We start from the raw sequence: 20954 nt of genomic DNA, 5'->3' as shown, positions 1-20954 counted from the left end.
TTTTAGTTATATTAGATTACATTTGATATCTACAAATGGTCATCTACAACCATCTAGTGACATTGAAATCGTATGTTTCTAATTTCCAGATTCATTCTGACATCTTATTTGGTAACTATTTATTAAATAGTGCTCTTATTTTAGGACTTAAAACACAAGCACAGATGGATTGGCCATCTCTTATTTCATTATTTGATGCTTTCAATACTCGGAACCAGGAAGGGGGGTGTTAAAATGGCATAATGGATGAATGAAGACATTAAGATCTAATGTGACCAGTGAGCTTTAGGTTATAAGTTGAGGAACCTTGTGATTAGGGCTGAACCCAAGCCTTCAATACTACAGTATTCAGCACTTTGTGGACTTTTTGTGGCTTTGAGATAATAAATCACCCTTAATTTCTCAGACAAGGTGATAAATGACTTGCTATGAGCAGGTTGCATTCCTTAACTTTGTTTCACCAGAAGTAGCTAAAGCTTTTTGTTGAGTCACACAAAGTTGGTGTCCTGGTTTTCCTGAGAGAGCTAATCTGTAATTGTTGGTAATGAGGGCTCAGCTGAGAGGTTGAAACAGACTGAGACTAACTGGCAAAACCATCCTGTGACATCAGCATCCTTAGCAGCATGCTTTGCCTAAATGTGCTATCCACGTGCTGAGGTCAATATAAAATTCAATCAACACATGGATTGTTTTCTGTCCTTTGACCTTCACTATAGTCTCGTCAGCAATACAAGATGAAAGACATCTTTAAGAAACAATCTGATTCAGCGTCCTACATTTGCAAAAACCGTTCTATTCACAGCCTGAATCCAGCGAGTCTTGAAAACATTTATTAAATGTCAGTGCTATCTGGAGCTGTCTGTGGAAAACATTTCAGGCACAGAATTAGTGTTAATTTGTAGCGAAGCAACAATGTGAACGAAAGGTTCCTCAAACAGGCTCTAGGCTGAGTGGACACTGAATTAACTTGTCATAATCTGCTTACTAAGTGCATTGATTTCACACTAGGAAAACTCTCATTTTTCTACAATTTATGTTTCATAAGTGAGTTAGCAACCACATTTTGACCAGTATTATTATATGGCTTATTGTTTGTTCCATGTTTATCTCTCTCTCTCTCTCTTTCTCTCTCTCTCTCTCCCTCCCTCTCTCTCTCTCAACTTGACTGAATGAAGCAAAATTTCCCATTTTTAAGAAAACACCTGCAAAAGGATCATACAGCGGCTCTTCTAAGCCGCTTACATATATTCCTGACTTTGTTTCCATGTGGATACTGCCAACTGGTGTTTCTAGACTGGCTTGTGGGCCGAAGATTGCTCATTTACCCGACCTGCAGTAAGGCAGTCTTTCCAGGGGGAAGGGCTGCTACTTTTTTTTCCCCTCTCCCAATTACAAGGGTTCAAAGGAATAATAAAATAAAAAGGTGTCCTATGGGCTGTACTTTGTGATTGACAAAGAACCTTGGGAATAGTGTTTAGTGAAGAGCAGAGGTAACGACCAAGGCAAACATAGTTACAAAGAGTCCTGGGAAGGAGGATATTAAAAACACAATAAAACCTGTGGAAAAAAGTCATTTACATGCAAGGATTTCAGATAAATAAATATTTTTCTCATGTAGACCAATGTGATTTTTAAGAAACCATGTACAAGAGAACTGCTTTCTTTTATTGGAGTGATAAGGGTCCGGATGATTTATGTCAACATAAAGAAATGTGCTCTAAGGAATGGACATTGCCATCAGAGGGAATACCTGATTTGTTCATATTCCTATTAAGAGTGCTTGACACAAAAGAAAGCAGAAAATCAATATAGTCCTGACATAATGCAAAGCCATAGTCCCTAGTGAGCTAAAATGTCTGAAGAGACAGATGTTCTATTCAGGTTATTTTGAGGGCCATAACAAGGAGACTGTTGATTATTTACATTGCAACCAGAAAGTATTACCAAAGCATTTTCTCTTTCCCAATACTAAGGCAATATAATTTTTCTTTCCAAGATATGATGAAATCAGCAGCTACCACAAACCTTATTGTCAGTGGTCTGCAAGACACAAGCTCAATAGCTATTGAGTTCTCTGGACAGCTGGATACTGCCATTCGCTGATAATAAAGCGAGAGACATTCTAATATTATGTCATGAGCCATTTTATCTCTTGATTGTTAGGATCAAGCTGTGGGAGCACTTTCTGCTCCTTCAGCCAATAGCCTTTAAGATACCAGCCCATTTGGGCATGGTCTCTTATACTATAAAAAAAAGCAGTAACCATGTGCCCACTCTCTTGCTTCCAGCTCCCACTTCCGGCTGATAGACTCTGTTCCTATTTGCTCAGAGGGCTGTTTTCTAGGACAGTGATCTGTAAGGTTTCCCCTTAAATAAATAACCCTTTTATTATCCATAATTCTGAACTGGTGTGGGATTGTTTTGTGACTTACGCCTTCAGGATCATTTTATTTTTATCTCTCTATCCCTAGCTGTACAGTGTTCTGGTGCACTATGCACATGCCTAGTGAGATCAGAAAAGGGAGTTAGAACCCAGAAACAGGAGCTGTAGAGAGTTGTGAACTGCTATGTATGTGATGGATACGGAACTCAGGTACCCTGGAAGCACAACCAGATTTCTTCATCAGCTGAACCATCTCTCCAGCCCCAAGCTTTAGCTTTTGTATATTTAATGTCTAGCTATGTTTTTTTTTATTAAGCAGAAGTCTTTCTAATGTGTAATTTTAAACAATTGTCTGGTTCTCTCGCATATATAACAAAGTGCAGCTCTCATCAGTTTTCCCACATACGGTATATCACAGCAACTACCATATATGCATCCTTATGAGGCCAGAAGTTCAGGGCATGGGAATTTTCTACTAAAGGATTTAAAAGATTCAGCACTACTTAAAGAGGTAATGGGATTCAACCAAACTGTCTTGAGCACAGATACTAGATTTTGAAAAGCAGAATAAAGTTCTTGGCAATTGTTTCATCCAAAACCTTCTATACAACAATAAGAAATAAAAAATTATCCATCAGGATTTGTGTAATTGATGGTATGATTTTCTTTTTTTCTTCAGTGATTTGTTATCTGCTCAAGAAAAATGGCTAAGCCTATCTTTACGGCTTTTGCCCTCACTTCTATAGTGCTGTCTCTGTGTCTATATTCTTGGCTCCTCTGTCAATCAGCATCATGTAAAAGTCAGTTGCCAACACAGGTCTTCTCTTGTGACCCAATCTAAAGCAACCTTAGTCATTTGCTAACACACTCCTTATTTGAACGCTCTGAATATCATACCACACTCTGCTTTCTCTGGAGTGTTTGTTTTCATATCTATCATGTGTTGTTGTTCATTATAGTGCATTAAATAAGAAGGTAGCAGCTGTGACTGTTTTATCCACTGCTGCATCGCTGAAGACTAAAATAGTCCCTGGTGGTTAGTTGGTACTCAATAATTGTTTATTTAATAAATGAATGATGTAATCACTGTTCCTTCTATTTATGTTGACAATTGAAAACCACCAACAGATTAACAATGTAGATTTCTTCCAGCCTTGAATATGTCATTAACAAGACACAAAACGAGTTGACCTTACCATTACAGGTCAAGGTAAAGTCACCATGCATCTTTGATATTGTCAGGCTGCTCTGTCATGAACATGTTCAACAGGATTTGCTTATTCATTTTCTCCACAGCATGCGTAGCCCATCACTGAACACAGTCTTGTTTTTCTGTATCTGAGACAAGGAAAACTGTGATTTCAAATTCCGGTTGATATTTTCTTTTCTAGGAAATACTTTAGTCAAATAATTTTCATGAGTTATGTTAAAATATAGAAAATCAGCTTCATTCTTTAGTCATCGGGAAAACAAGCCTTACTTACAGAACACAGAATTCTTGAGTTTCTTCTAGGTACCAGACTCTCTCATTGAGCTCCTTTCTCTTCACTCTTATCTCTTATCCTTTGAATTAGTGGGTTGAATGGGGGCCATTACACATGCTAGGAAAATTAGGCATGTGCTATTAATCAATACAAGACTTTTTAAAATCATATATATATATATATATATATATATATATATATATATATATATATAGTGTTTCTGTCTGTGTGCATGCCTGCAGGCAGAAGAGGGCATCAGATCTCATTATAGATGGTTGTGAGTCACCATGTGGTTTCTGGGACTTGAACTCAGGACCTCTCAAAGAACAGCCAGTGCTCTTCTTAACCTCTGAGCCAACACCAGACCCCAACACAAGACTTTTTAAGTTGAAAATAAAGTGAGACAACAAATCAGATAAAGGCATTTGCCACCAAACCTGATGACCTGGTTTTATCCCTGGAGCCCACATGGTGGAAGGAAAGAACTGACTCTTGAATTTTGTCCTCTGACCTCCACACATGTGCCTGCCCCACCATAAACACGTGTAAAATATTTCACTTTACATAGATTTTACTCTAGTAATGGCAGAGTTGGTACTTTTAGTACTCTAAAACTTCTTTCCTATATATTTGATTTGTTAGCACATTCTATGTTCTATGAAACATAATAGTTAAAAACCTTGAGTTTTATAAAGCTTTAAAGTAGTTATAATTGTATATGAAAATTACCGATTCATAGACATTAATTCATTAGTTTATGTTTTCAAACATAGAAATTAAGTAAATACCACCACCATCATGTATTAATTATACTTCTATAGCATACAACATACTACAAATTGGACCTAATCAAAACATCATTCAAATATCAAATTTGTCAGATATTGACTGAGTGTTCCTGGGAAGTAGATACCTTATAAGTGAAGATATTTATTTATTTATTTAAGTGAAGATATTTAATAAGTAAATATTAAACTATGGTAGGTTAAGTGAAATTTTAAGTCACTCAAAACTCATTTGGATCCTTCAGGGTAGCTTGTTTCCTCGGCAGACTGTAGTGTAGACCCCACTATTGGCCTGAAATTCTACTGCATTGTGAATTCTGACTTGTAGTATGGACATGGAATCTTCTGACAGCAAGGACTCTTTGTGACAGGTGACAAGACAAGAAAATGTTTCTTTAAGCAATGCAGTTTCTGCAGTAACATGTGAACTGCCCAACCCAAATGTTTAACAATCTCTTGAGGTGTTGAAAGCAGCACTGACGTGGCACATTTCATGTGTGTGTGAGCCGGGATCAAGTGAGGAGCCTTTCGCTCAGAACTCCAAGCTTTCTTCCCAGTCAACTCTCTGACAAACTCTGAACAGGATGCTGATATGTCCATCATTGGCACTTGGTCTGATTCAGGATCAATTCGTCATTTTGGGCATGGATGTAGCTCCCACTCCTTCACATGTGAAAATGAGTCAGGCATAACCTCATAAAACAAAACAAGGTGTTTTAAATCATATGATGAACAATAAAATGACACTAACAATGTCGGTCAAAAAATGCTCTAAACAATGGAAAGAGCTAATCCCATGACCATTTAGTTATTTCAAAGCTTGGTGTTTCTTGCTTACAGGTATACTGGTAACTTAGACAGAAATCCAAAGGTTTCCACCCTCAGAATTATCAACAAACAAAATGCAAAAATGAGGCATGCAAGCTCACAGCAGAATGAAAATGACAGCTAAAGATAAGCAATATGTTATATGAGGTCATGAGAAGCAGAGATGGAGGAGTTTAGCATTTCAAAGCTGCATTGCCTCTTCTTTGGTATCCATGGGGCAGCATTGAGAAAATACGAGTGTTCCCATTGGGTAGGAGGATGGTAAAGAGCTCACTTGTCCTCTTTCTGAAACAGTGGGGGATCGCAAAAGTGGTTGCTGGCAACATTGTGAGGGCCCTTGATTGCTAAGATATCAAGACTTTATTCTTCGAGTGATGGGGAGTCCTTGAAGATTTTTACAGGTCAGAGGTAGGACAAAGACAGCATTCAGAGTGACTAAGCTGATTAAAATGTGCATAACTTCTTGAAAATAAAAAGATGAACAGGAAAGAAAGTAGTCAGAACACTGGCGTTTAGCTTTAATATGCTTAAGAATCCACCTGGGGAGTTGGCTAAAATTACAGATTCCAGAGCCAGACTCCAGAGAGAGACTCAGTGAATCTGAAGAGGGCCCCTCATCTCCATCTTAACAAGGATCAGTGTGATTCTGATTTAAGTGGGCTTCAGACCACGATTTGAATAATACTAAATTTGAAGACTGTCACAATAATACTGGAGCTGAAGTGGCCAAAGTTTGTAATGTGATTTTAGGACTACAAAGAAGTCTGTAACTGAAAAGGAAGCAAACAATAGCTGCTAAGAAAGAATTGAGAAGGTCTAGAAATATTCGGGTCATAAAATCAAATGGAAGTAATAGTCTAATGTGATATTAGGGTGTCTAAGTCAACATGGTTGATGTGTTTGCTTGCAAAACTTGATTTGTTAGTTCACTTAAATGTCAGTGCTCACATAGATTGTGTCCTCATGAAAAATGAAAGGATTATAATATGGACAAAGATACATGTGTAAAAAGATGTGAATTAATACACATGCAAATATAATAAATATATTAATATGAATATAAGTAAAACATAAACCAGATTTTAAAATGGTTCCGTCACATTATATTCACACATATGTGAGGCTTAAGCCTTTCACATTATGGATTTAATGAATCCTCAGTCAAGATTCCTGGATTGTTTTTATCATTAGCTTTTCAAACTGTATAACGTTTAAAAAGTTATCAAAATTGTCCCCAACTAGGCCAACTCTAGTGACTGTGCTGGAGCCTCGTAGGTCTGGGAAAGAACTCATTCTGACTTGAAATAATCTCTTCTATTTCCTACAGTTCTCACTGTGAGCCTTGGTCGTGATTTGGGCAATAGGTCACATGTATCCTCTTGAATCTTATTTTAGATGAGAAATTTCCAGGGGGGGGGGGATGTGGAGACTATTGCTGTTAGTAGTTAGCTTAAATTAATAGGTCACCAGGAATGATATAAATGAAAAGTATTAGGACAATTAAGTTTCAGTAGAAATTACAGTAATTATCAAGAAGCATTTCCGTCCTGGATTGAAGCAAATGTTGAGTCTGGTGCCTTACTGGCTTTCATCAAACAGTGAATATTAGCCAGGAGGAATTTTTCCCAAAAGCAATGCAACCTTCTCAAAGTATTTTTTAATTTCTTCTATTTTATACCTTTTTAAAACATATGCGAACAATTCAGCTTTCTAGCTAATAACATCTGATCAGTTTTATAGATTGTCTTCATAGTTAATGTTAGGTAGCATATGTTTGTAGGAGCTAGGAATGCTGCCAAAAATTATGGCAGTTAAAAGACCTAAAATTCAACAATGGAAGGGAAAATGCAAAGTAACTCAAGAATACTGAGCTAAGAGTTTGCATGAAGATTACTTTCTGTTAGAGTCGATCATGATCATAGCCCTTCATGCTACATAAGGAAACCCTGTCTGGAAATGCAGAGAGACAGACAGAGAGAGAGAGAGAGAGAGAGAGAGAGAGAGAGAGAGAGAGAGAGACAGAGAGACAGAGAGACAGATAATGAGAGAGAGAGAATGAATAATGGGAATTTGGAGAACTCTCCAGACATCCAGACAAACACTCCAGCTGAGTAGAGCAGGGAGCCATAAAGAAAGTTGGAGAGACAGGTAATTTGTGCTGAGTGCCTTCTGTGAGGAGACCTACATCAACCAAAACTGTACAGATTCAGACAGGTTCTCATCCACACGGGCCTCTCTAAGACTGACATGAAGGACTTTGAAATCATCTTCTGTACAGTGACTCTCAGTTTTCACAAAAACACAACAAGGGGGATTTCATCATGAAGGGAATCTTCTAAGTGGTGATTTGATAGTGACAGGATTTACTGTATTTTAGTCACCAGTGAACTGGTTTTAGAAAGATAAATTTAGCAAGTGTTTTAGATTTTGTAGGCTCTACATCATCTGTCTCAAGTATGTCATCTGCCACAGCAATGTGCAGTTTCATGGGCAATAAGTAAAAGAACTGAGCATCTCCATGCCTATAAATCTTTATTTATACAAACAGATGGGGAATTGGGTTTTCAAGATAGCCACAGTTCACCAAATCTGTTGAATTATGTCTCTTGCGAATTAATAGCTGGTTTATAATAAATATCTTTCCTAGTTTCATTTGCTATTTTCCCAAGTATAAGTCTGTACCAAAAAGGTCAAGAGTAAAATTACATATGCATATGCCCTCAGGATCTGTTGGTGAATCTCTTAATGACATAAATGTGGAAGAGTTTGAAGGTGCTGCTTTGTATATAATACTGGGAAAGTGTCAGCTGTTGTTTGTGCTCACCAAAAAGCTGTCTCTAAAAAATGGAGTTGCCCCTCATTTTTGACCCAAGCATGTGTGTCTCAAAGTGTCCACCAAGGTCTCTTGTCTGGGGATAGACTCCCCTAATTCTAGAATATTGAGGGGAAAGGGGGAAACAAGTCGAGGAACATTGTGTTCCTGAGAACAGGAAGGTAGGCCTTTTCAATGAATGTTACTATTGACTATTCTACTATCCAAAACTTTCTACATTGAGAAATAGAACTGAAAAAAATATTTCAACCAAGATAAATTCTACCATGGGCAGTTAAGTTGTATAGAGAAAGGTCAGCTGGGAGTGCCAGCTGACTTCCTAAACTTCTCCAGTCCGGTTCTGAGGTGCTGGGGTTTGATGATGCCATCTCTATTTATTGCTATGTGTTCTTGAACTTGGAAACTTCACCCAAAAGGACACTTTGCCTGGAACTCTCAACAGGGGACTTCAGGTGATTGCCTTGAAAGCGCTTCCTCAGTCAATATCTGGTGGTTGTTTGTAAGCTTCTAAATTTAGGATGCTTCCTTTCTGTTTGTTCTTTAACTATGAGGTATTACCCCAAGGGCCATTCTGTTAATTTGACATATCCCTCATTTCTTCTCCCCTTCTTTCCTCTAAAACTGAAGGCCTTAAAGAGGTTCCCCAATCCATTCCTGCTGAGGATCCAGTTTTTTGATGATTTCTTGTCATCCTGTATTTGAGTTGTTGTAGAACTTTAAGCCATCAGTGAGTATTTTAGTGGGTTAGGCACTGTTTTTCGGTTTTTTAAAGTAAAGAAAAAAAAAAGAGTATTTCCAGCATGCAGAGGACCTAGTTTGGTCCCATCCAGTCTCCCTAACTATGGTTTAGAATCTGTGATCTCCCACAAGTTCAGGTCTCTGTCAGTTTCCCCCATCATGATCTTGACCCCAAGATCTATCCCTGGTGCATCAGCTGGCTTTTTGAAGCCCATTTCCTATGGTAGGATGCCTTGCTCAGCCTTGATGTGGGGGGGGGGGGGGAGGGACAGACTTGGTCCTGCCTCAACTGAATATTTCAGGCCTTGGTGACTCTCCATGGGAGGCATTACCCTTTCTGAGGAGTAGTAAATGGGAGGTGGGCTGGGGAGAGGTGGAGGAAGTAGGAGGAGGGGAGGGAGGGGAAACTGTGGTTAGTATGTAAACTGAATAAAAGATATATAAAAATTAAATTTTAAAAAAGTAAAGCTAGGTCAATTTTCTTCTCTCTTTTTTCATCTCTAATTTTACTTCATGTCTTCTCTGGAATTTGGGGGAAAATCAAAAAAGAATGAGTGTCAGTTGAGCAATATGCCAGATGTTGGAGTGAGCATTTCACTATACAACAACTATTAGTCATGACCTTTTAATGAGGAAGGTATTATTATTATCATTATGCATATTTTCCTAATGAGAACAAAGGTTTCATGGCTAGAAAACACCAGAAGTTAGTTTCTAATCTATGTACCTATGCAGCATAGTTTACAGAATGATCTATGATAACCAAATATCAAATAGATCAAACCCTTATTCTGGTCGAATGAGTAAAATTATTAGGCATACAGCAAATTAAATTAAAAGAATAAATGATAAGTAATAGACTGATAGTAATGGATAGAAGATAACGTGACAGATAGGTAGGTAGGTAGGTAAATAGATGGATAGATGATAGATAGATAGCTAAATAGATGGATTGATATATACATATAATTCAACAAAATCATATGTGTGTATATGTAATAGATGTTGTGCCAAGAATTTTGTATTTATTATTTAATCTTCACAGTAACTTCATGCAGTTGCTTCTATTATCATCTCATTGATGAATAATGCCTGACAACTAGGGTAATGTAAACCATTCCAGAAGACAAATCTAGAAGACTAAGAGCGTTTCTGCATACACTATCCATTCTCTCAAAATTCATGATAAAAGTTTTAATGCACAAAAATACTATTTAATTACAATGAGATTTCAGTTCACCTATTTTGAATAAAAAGATTCATTGTGTTTATATTTTTGACCAATTGTAAGGAAGAACTTGGTGAACGAACCTAGTCTATAGTTTGTAATTGGTCAGTAAGCCCACTTCTTGGTATCTTCAAGAAGCCTCTTGCACATAAAATCTAGATTTATGTTTAGTATACTCCTAAACAATTCTAAACAATTTAATGTGTTCAAATGAAAATCTTTCTATTATTTATGCATGAAGAAAACATGCTGTTTGCTGGGAACTGAGCAAAGGGAAAGCTATTCAACCTTAGCAAGAACATACCATGGATGTAATGTGCATTTTGAATGATAGTGCTATGCTCCTGAGAACAGTTGCTCATGGACTTCTTTCACTTCCAAACACTGTGTCAAAACTATATTGATTCAAATAATAATAATAAAAAAAAAACTTGGGCTGGTGAGATGGCTCAGTGAGTAAAGGCATTTACTGCCAAGTGTGATGACCTGAAGTTGACCCTTGTGATGCACATGAAAGAAGACTACCAATTTCTTTTCACTGCCCTCTGACTTCCAAATATGTGCTATAGCATAAGCGCACATCTGTACACACACACACCCACACACACACACACACACACACACACACCACTACCACCACCAAGCACAACAATGAACGTGATTACATTTTTAAAAATCTAAAAATCTTACATCACCGTGTAATCTCTGAGAAGCCAGAATGAGCACATGTTAGAGTCTGATTTATAAATCACATGCATATTTTTCTTTCCTTGAAGTTATTATTTTCCAATATTCTTCTCATAAAGCACACAAAGATTTAATGATCGAACAGAAATAATGCATTTGCTTTTCTTCTCTTTTAAAGTACTACTTTATTAAAACTGCATTTACAAGTGAGGTAAATTCCTCCCATTTTAGTGGCCGAGTGTGCCCCAGAACTGATCCTAATTTACTATACTTCTGGGAAAGACCTACATTTCTTGAGGATTGAACACTGGGAGCTGATCTGAGGTATTGTCTTCTTTAGTTCTAAAGAAAAATAATTGTGATACTACAGATAAGTAACACATTTGTTATCCGCCAAGGGAAACCCTTTTCTTTTCAAGATAAATGAGTTTCTATCTTTCTAATTCAAATAGTTATCACTACATTAGGAATTAAGCTTAGTGGCCTTGAACAACTGTATAAACATATTCACACGTCTGGCAGGCTAATGAATCTAAACTTGGAACAAAATCCAAGGACTGGCTTTGTTACTGTAGTGTGGGTGAGAATCTCCTTTCTCCAGTAGTTAAGGTTCCAAGTTGGAGTAGTTGGTGTGCTTGCCCATCTTCTGTACTTAATGGCCATCTGATTCATGGAGGAAGAGAAAAAAAGTTATTTATACATACATATACATACATACACACACGCGCATATATATGTTCATATATTATATGAACAGAGACTACCATAGTGTCTTACATGACATCTGAAGTAAAGACAGGCCTGAATTTACACAGATAATCTCTGTTAGCAATGACAGCAGCATCAAAGAAAATTATTAAAATTATAGTTCACGGTATAAGATGGATTGCTTTATTTGCCTTTTATAAAACCATGCCATGTGCACTTTATCACGAATCTGACTCACATTTCTGAGTTTCAAGTTATTTCTCTCTGGCATTTATTTCCTTCTTTTATACAGAATGGTTCATTGTCTGGGGATTCAAAGCCTGTTAATAGAGGACCAGGTGCTGGTACTGCAGAGGAACACACAGGGGATCCAACACAAGAGATGATCTCGGGAAGGGGCAGTCTGAGGCACAGCCCTAGCTTTGCTCATGACCACTGTGTACCTGGGATATGATGCAATCTTCCCAGTGTTTCTCTGTCTTTACTGAGTTAATTCTTGAAAATCAGGGAGAACAATATCTGCTTAGCTGAGATTCAATAATTACTAGTTATCCTCACACTTCAGGAACCTGCCCTGCCTCTTAGGAATTAAGGGAACCCTCCACCTTCATTCTTGTTCCTCCCTCCTCTGCAAACTCTAGGGTCTGACCATCAAATACCTTTCTGATCCTGTGATGGCTATGTCTGGATATCCAGAGAACATAGGCTATTGAAGGCTATATGCATTCTGGGATCAAAAGAATCACAGGAGATGAATGGAACAGGTTCTTATGTTTGAATACTACAAATTTTCCCGAAATATTTTTATCTTAACTCAGTGTTCATTTAAACTAAGCTTGGAAAGGGATACAGATCTTACTTTTTTTATCTTGTTTATCTATTCATTTGTTTACTATTTATTTTATATGTCTGAATGTTTGTCTGCACATCATACACATGCACATCAAGCCCCTAAGACTGTGTGGCAAACAATTGTGAGCCACTTTGTAGGTACTGGGAATTGAACCCAGGTCCTTTGGAAGAATAGCCTGTGCTTCTGACTGCTGAGCCATACCTCTAGTTCAGACAGATTCTATTTTAAACAGCACAATTATTTTTGTCTTGGAGTTCTACTTGGATTTCTCACATTTTTTTTTTGTGCTACCACAGTCTGGAAAATTTGCCCAGTGGTTTAATTTGGCAAAGTGTCAAAAATGGAGTGTGTATAAATGGCCTGCAGCTTTCTCTCCTAGAGATGGAGTATTAAACTTCACCAAGCATGCTACTCCTTCCTATTGCCCTCACTTTTGTCTGTTCTATGCCGATGTCAGTGATGATGAAAAATTTCTGCCTCTTGGGGATTCTGGTAGGCACTGCTATTTTTATTATGCAATATCTAGCATATGCAAATGTATCTGAAAGGTAAAGATGCAAAGTCCATAATTCAAGAGCTGCAATGTTGTTCATTGTCTCTACCTGCAAGCTCCTTTCTCCTTCCCCATACCACCTCTTTCTTTCCTAGTCTCTAGTAGCCATTTGAGGTTTAGTGAACTGAATAACCAACCTTTCAACTCTTAAATACTTCCATAAAAGTCACAAACACATGCATACTCTAAAACACTGCTATTTGAGTATGATCCATACACCTGTCACATCTACTTTGTCTGGAAATAGCTTTATAATACTGAACTTCAGTCTTTGCTTCAGAACTACTAACCCTCTATTTTAGTTTAAGAAATGAAATATTGCAACAAAATGCAGCATTGAGTTTTTTCTTGCGACTACTACTTCTACTATCTTGTTGTTGTTCTTCTCCTCCTCTTCCTTTCCCACTTCTTCTCTCTTCCTCCTCCTCCCCCTTCTCCTTCTTTGTAATATAGGTTATTCATAGAGGGTGTCCTGTCACTCATTATGAGGATTAGACTGGCCTTAAACTCACAGAGATCTGCCACCTTTGCCTCTGAAGTCCTGGAATTAAATTATGTTTAATCATGTAATAGTTTGTTACCTCAACATTTAGTTTGTTTCTTATGTTTTGTCACAGAACTAATGGGATTTATCTCCATAGATGAGTTTGCATGTAGGACATTTTCTATGCCATGAACCATGGAGTAGAATTGTGAATCAACTTGAACGTCTATGCTTATATTTTGAAGATAATAGCAATGTGGCAATGTGTTTGCTACTACCCATGCATAAGAATCCCCAGTGTTTATATCTTTTACTAAATCTGGTATTATCTAGCTCTTTTTCTGAAGTATGGAAATAAAAATCCCCAGTTACTGTGGCCTCTGCTCCCTGTGTGGTTATTAACAATCCAGATCAGTTTTCTTCTGCTTAATCACCAGTTTCTCTCCTCTTCTGCATAATATCCAAAAGCATTTCATTGTTTTTCAACTTTCAATGATTTATAGGAATATTCATTTTGGAATAGTCCTTTGCAAACTACATGCAATGTGTAATATCATGTCCTGGTTTCTCACTTTCTTGATCAATTTTGGTGAATGCAAGTTCAAAACATTAATGCAGTTTAAACTACCAGTCTCTCAATGTTTGTGCACCATGTAGAAAATACACTCTCCAGTATGTGGATATCATAATACACTGTTAATAGTATCAGTGGATGAGTGGTTTCATATAGATTTAAAACAAAACAATATTAGCTGAAACACTACACCGCCCATCCACTGTTAGCACTGATTAACCCATCCATGGCCATTTTGCTTTTCAAAGGTCTGTGTTTAATTTATCCCTCTTTCTCATCTTTGAAAGAACACTGGGTATGAGTACAGCTTGGCAAGGTCTCACGTGACACTACAAGTCATCTGACAACAGATAAGTAACCACACTTTGACCTGAAGTTCCCGCCTATGTAAACTGTAGTTACAGCTGCAACACTTCAATTCTGAAACAGTAATTGCAGCAAGGACTCCTTTTTCATAGAGGCTTTTGCAATTTAGAAAGGTTATTTTAACTATATATTTCCACATCTGGTTAAAATGGCTAAGTATCTAGCTCTTCGCTCTTGTGGTTGGTCTTGGCTTCATAGCAGCAAGTTCTTTCACACCGTCTCTTTATACACCGTTGAGACCAAGAATGATGTTTCAAGGTAGAGCGATTCTCTTCACATGTTTAATTGTTGAGTACCAGAAGTTAAACATCCTCAAGAAGTCAGCGGTTAGGAACACTTGACAGATGGACATTTAGCACCTGAGTAATTATCCTTCAAGTGTCACAAAAACACTTTAAATCTTCTGTGACATCTTCTGACGGATTTGAAAACATCTTCGCATTTTAAGAGTATGCCAGCTGTATATCTGTCCATCATTCTGGAGTCATTTGAGCAAGAAAATTATATACAACTTCAAATACGTATGCCTTGTGGCCTTATACAGAAGCTTTTATATGAGTTTCTCAGCAAAGCATAATCCTTTCCCAGTGCAACAGATGATTCTGTCCACTTACGGTAAATATATATTGCCCAGATATCTTTTTCCCCCTTGTTACATAGAAAGTAAGATTTTTTTCTCATGACTATAGTGTAATACTTTCTAGACCTTTTAAGTATTATAATTCTTACTTTAAAATGTAACATTGTGAAAAAAATAATGACATCTTGAATTTTGCTGGCAAATGGTTGGAGCTAGAAAACATCATTTTGAGAGTGGTTACCCAGACACAGAAAGACAATTATCACATGTATTCACTCATGAACATATAGAAATCACAATCCCAGAGAACTTAAACAGCAATGAGGACACTAAGAGAGACATACATATATCTAATATACATGGGAAGTAGAAAAAGACAAGGTATCCTGAGTAAATTGGGAGCATGGAATCTTGGGGAGGGTTGAAGGGGAGGGGAGAGGCAGAGAGGGAAGCAGAGAAAAATGTAGAGCTCAATAAAAATCAATAAAAAATGTAACAATGTGTATAGAAATATGATTACCAAATCCAAAGTCTTCATCATGATCCAAATGGATCCCCTTTGATGTATTCTAATTTTTGAACAGCCTCCACCTCACTTCATCTAGACCTTCTGTGATTTGACTATTTCCCATCCATAACAAGCTTAACAGTTTCTTTGCACTGCTTGACCACAGTCTGTAAGGTTGACTTACTCCTAACATCCTTCAGGTTCCTACTGTTGATGATTCCCTGCCATAATGGCCCTCCTTCTTGGCCAGCCTATAGAAAATAACACACCCAAACATCAGGCTCCAGTTTCTTAAATCATCTGACATATTTACATACAAGTTTGAGTGTCTACCTGCTCTCAGTGGAAAAATGAAAAGGTAGAAATTTTCTCTACCTATCTGTCTTCTATATCCCTAGAGTATGTTTGGCACGTATTAAGCATTCAACAAATATCACCCCAATGAGTGAGCAAGCATTCAATTAAATGAACAGGTCTTTTTCATGTAGAGTCAGAGTCATCCTGGCTACACCAAATATCCACGTAGACTAGCTTAGTTCTTTTCATCTCTGCTGAAAGACATGCTGACATCCGAACATTAAAATGTGAAGAAAATAATATTGTTAGATTTGAACAAAATAGTGTATGAAAATATTTGGTAGAGTGCCAAAATTTAAATGTTCAGTGAATGTAATGTACTTGCTTCTAACCTTTTTCTTTATCTGGTGTCACAAAGGAAATGCTGGCTTCTGTCTAGTTTGGGCCTATTCATTTCACCTCTTTCTTAACATCCTCTCCCCTTCCACCATCTTCTCAGGGACAATACAATATTGTTTTTCTTCCCATTCTAATGTCCTTGATTTACCTCTACACTCAGACAATTCACATTGTAACTACAGACAATAACCCAATTCGCCCATAGGGACTCCTTTTGACAATGTAGCATAGTTATCATATTGCCTTGAAGAGATACAATGAAGTGATTCTTCACTTGGTGTCTGTAAACTTGCCCATCTAAATTCCTCAAAGATCTATGTAATTTCTTCCATTTTCTGAATATCAAAGGAACCCTTATTTCTATTGTGTATTTGCTTATGTCAGTCGCTATATATGGTATACAATACAATCACATATGAGCTTAGTGAGACCATGAGAACAGTCTAATTTCATTTCAACAAATGCTTGTAGTCTCAGCATCAATTTAGAAGCCATTTACTCTTTGTGAAGACTCACAATGCCTTAATAATAGAATATTCTTCCTTGTGGTTTAGAGTTGAAAGCTTGGTCACAAAAGCAACATTGAGATATGAGGGTTTTTTGGTGGGGGAGGGTATTCGACCATGAAGAATCTGCCCTAAACAAGTGATTAAGCCATTGAGGAATTCCTAACTTGAAAGCATCACTGAGCTATTATCAAAACTAGAATATCGATCCTGATTCAAGGAAACAAGCCATTGGAGAATTCTGTTTGAAAGGTATTCCTTATCCCCGTTCCATTGCTTCAACCTCTGCGTTTCAGATGCCCTGAAGTAGATAGCGCTGATCTGCCATATAGTTCCTATGAGGGTCTACCTGACCACAAACTCAGCAACAGCAGAACGAAGCCACCGTGAATCAAAAGTATTGAAACTAAGAGATAAAGTAAATTCTTCCTTTCTAAAGTTATATTCTTGGGTCTTTTGTTACAGCAACAGAAGCTGACTACCATATTCCTCCTATTATCTGGAGCAGATATATATATATATGTGTGTGTGTGTGTGTGTGTGTGTGTGTGTGTCTCCCATAAGTTAAATATGGAGGTTTATTATTTCCCCTATAAGATACAAAACTCCTGAGAACATTATCTCTTTGTGTGTCTTCAATAATTGAGCACTAAAGTAATCATGGGAATTGGCATTTATACAATATTTTCTCTGGCAACAAGTGTCATTATGGTGTTAAACTACTGGTTTCTAGTGATACTGAGCCACCAACCAGTTTGATATTGCCACACTGGCAAGAAATTAATGCCATGGTAAGCAAAAAATATACTTAAGGCAAAGGTTTTAGCTCAACATTAATTGAATTAAATGGAATAGAATTTTAATATTATTTATTCTAATATATGTCTAGATATTGCATAATCTTAAAAACCCTTTCTACATCTCAGTCTGATGCCTGATTCCACTCAATAGCAAGAAACTGGATGAAATCTGAGGCTATTTGTGAAATTTTTGAATATTTTTAACTAGATAACAGTTTGGCCTTGTGTAACACAACATCCAATGCAAGAAATTTCTAACTTCAAATGAACTGACACCAAACCGATGCCCTTTAACAAATGCAAAAACACAACGGTGTAGGACATATGCAAAGTAATAGTCTTGTTTAAGTCTTTCTCTTTTCACCAAGATAGACATTGGCCCTTAAATGTTGCGACATACTCTTTAATTCTGAACTATCGGCTAAAAGAACAGGTGTTAGCTTTTGGTTAGCTGTGAATTGACATCTTTCTGCTCCTCAGAATTATTGACCAGAATGTTCTCCCTTGCTAATAGTAGCACATTGAGTGATTGATTTTGTCATTAGGTAAGACTTGAAATATGTTGGCACTAGAGGGGGTAATATATACTCTCTATCAAATTCATGGCCATGGCACCAGCCCACCACTTAGTTCAGTTTGTTCAGGAAGAGGGCACTATTTTTATACAGACTTTCTATTTTTATACAGGTGTAGATTGTGGTAAATAATAATAATATCCAAGAATGCTCATGTTAACCAATTCACAAAGATTGTCCCAGACTGTGTCCTGTAAAATTCTAAGATCTATGATCAATTGAGAGGGGGCAAGTAACTTACCTGACAAAAAAAATCAGAGAAAACCAATGAGTCATCTGAGCTTCTTACATTCTTGATGTTTCAACCAGTTGGGGACTCTCCACATTAGTGAATAGTGGTTTGAAATGGAAGAGAGGGGATTCTAGACTTTGAACAGTTCATGGTTTTCTCTAACATGGAAGCAACCAAAGTAATCAATAAAATCAATTTTTCTGTGAGAGCTGTGAATTAAGATGCTTTTGATTGCAAGTGTTTGAGACTTGTGACTGGTTAATTAGTAGCACCTAGTATGTTTTTATAATCGTGCAATGATGAATTTGGGTGGATGTGTAGTTACCAATAAATCAAAGCTCTCTGAAGAGTGTTTTATGAAAGAATATTGAGCTCTCCCCATTAAGATACTGATTTAATTTGTCAAGCAAGAGTATTGCTTCACAAACTTGATTCTCAATCCCATATTCCTTGCAAACTTAGCAAAAGCATCCCTTGTCCTGCTTCAAGGAATCTGTTGCTATATATTCTGAATCAGTTCTCCAGCTTATTCTGACAAGACAAAGTTAGTAAAGACTAGTCTAACAACCAACACCCAGCCTTTAAAACCCTCACAGCTGGTGTTCCCTAGGCACAGGTCAAGTTGCTAACTACTGATGAAAATGATACTTATGATATTATGAAAACGACAGAATGCTTCTATATCTGTCAAAAGCCATTAAAATTGCCAGCTTGTATTAAGCATCTTATTAAAAATCATTGTTGCGTGTATATTTCCATTAGAAATAATCACAAGATTCTGTGAATTAGTGAGAGTACTATTCTGTACCCAGGAGGCAGGCAGATGATCCAGATAAGGCCACATTAGTAGGAACAAGTGAGTCGGGAGCCTGCCCGCAATCTCTGTTCTATTCAACAATCCTTTAAAGTCAATAATCTTTAGCAATTAGGGAAACTTGAAATTACAAAAGTAGGCAGCATGTTAAAGGGTCTCTGTGAATTTAAAAGAGCTCCTAACTTGTAATTCCATTGTGAACAATGTGAACTTTTTTAAAACATAATGGCAAGTATAAATAAAAGAAAATATTTCTGAGTCACCAGGAAGTAGCAAACGGGCGATGAGAAGTGGGCCAGGCTTGATTGTTCTGTTTAAAGGATCATAAATTACTTGACCATTTGCATTTCTGAGAAGTTAGGAGTTTTCGGTTGAGTTATAGTGCTACCGTTTGAGGATGAAAACGGGTGGGAAGTGCTTCAGATGAAAGTTGGATTTTGTATATTTCTTTGAAATAGTTCCAGATGTTAAGGGGACTAAGAATTACAAGGGAATATAAATCAGATTATACTTCAGAATACTTTAATATTTTCTTTCTTCTCACATTTGAGAAGATATTGGTTCAATCCCCTCTAGGAGATAGAAAAATGTTTCCATCACTGTCACACTTGTGTCTTTCATGGGAGGGTGTTTTAGTCATGTCCAGTTTCAGTCCTCCTTAGAGGAAAGGACGAGTCAGAGACCTTTGCCTCCTTTCTCTCTGGACTTCCTTTCTCAGGTTTTGTACATGACCCCTATGTGAGCAGAATACCCAGGCTAGCAGGCTGCAGGCAAAGGACATGTCCTATCAGGACTAGCCATCTCAGCTGCTCTGGTGTCTTGGGTATAGTATTAAACTGTTGCCAGTTACAGAAGATGTTTGTGTATTTTTACACAAGAAGACACTTGTATATTTCATGGACTGTTCTGATGAGCAAAGAGCAAAAAGCTACTTTCCTCCTGGCATCTATACCGAATGTGCACTGTGTAGAGATGATTGAATTTTCATCGCTCTGAGGGTTCCTGATTTTAAGTACTCTTGTACATATTCATTCATGTTATGACATTCTGCAGAGAACAGAATGATTAAGCTGCCAATGACTTATTGTGAGTTCAAAATATCTGACAAATAGCGGATGGTGTACTGTGTTGACTTCCACAGTGACAAATCATAGAATTAATCGTGAGGAGATGGCATATATGATCCTTAAGGACTGTGACAGTATCAAAGAAGTGCATGAAACGTCCTCATAGTGCTCTGAAATATCTTAATGTTTTAAAAATATTTGATCATGCAGGAAAACATTAATTCTAGGAGATTAAAGTTGAATCCAGACTGTAGCATCAAGTGTGACTATTTCTGTGGAATGATGGCACGGTGTGTTTTAAAATACTTTGGTAATAGAGCTGTGTTCCGTCAAATGTGGCAAAAAAAGCCAATTGCAGCCAGGCTCCGAAGGTAGCCACTGCTGAAGATAACCAGACGTATGTAATGGAAAAGATACCCCAAGCTTAAGCATGGCCAGAGAGCTCAGCTGTAGCTCTCTAAGCAAAAGACCGTTCATCTTTATTTTCAGCTAGCTCTCCTCTCCAAGACCAAAACACTAGCTGGAACATCTCCAGAAGGAAACAGTGTGAACATTCTTTCTGCTGTAGGAACGATTCACAGAATATTTAATCTTGTGTCTCAGAGACAGACTAAATTGATCTTAAATATTAGATCTCTATGCAGATTCAAATTTTTGCGACACACACAGTAT

Source organism: Microtus oregoni, unplaced genomic scaffold, assembly GCF_018167655.1.
Source record: "Microtus oregoni isolate MIOR12 unplaced genomic scaffold, Mior012 000014F_ref0000157, whole genome shotgun sequence".
Lineage (NCBI taxonomy): Eukaryota > Metazoa > Chordata > Mammalia > Rodentia > Cricetidae > Microtus > Microtus oregoni.
This window is presented reverse-complemented; position numbering follows the sequence as displayed.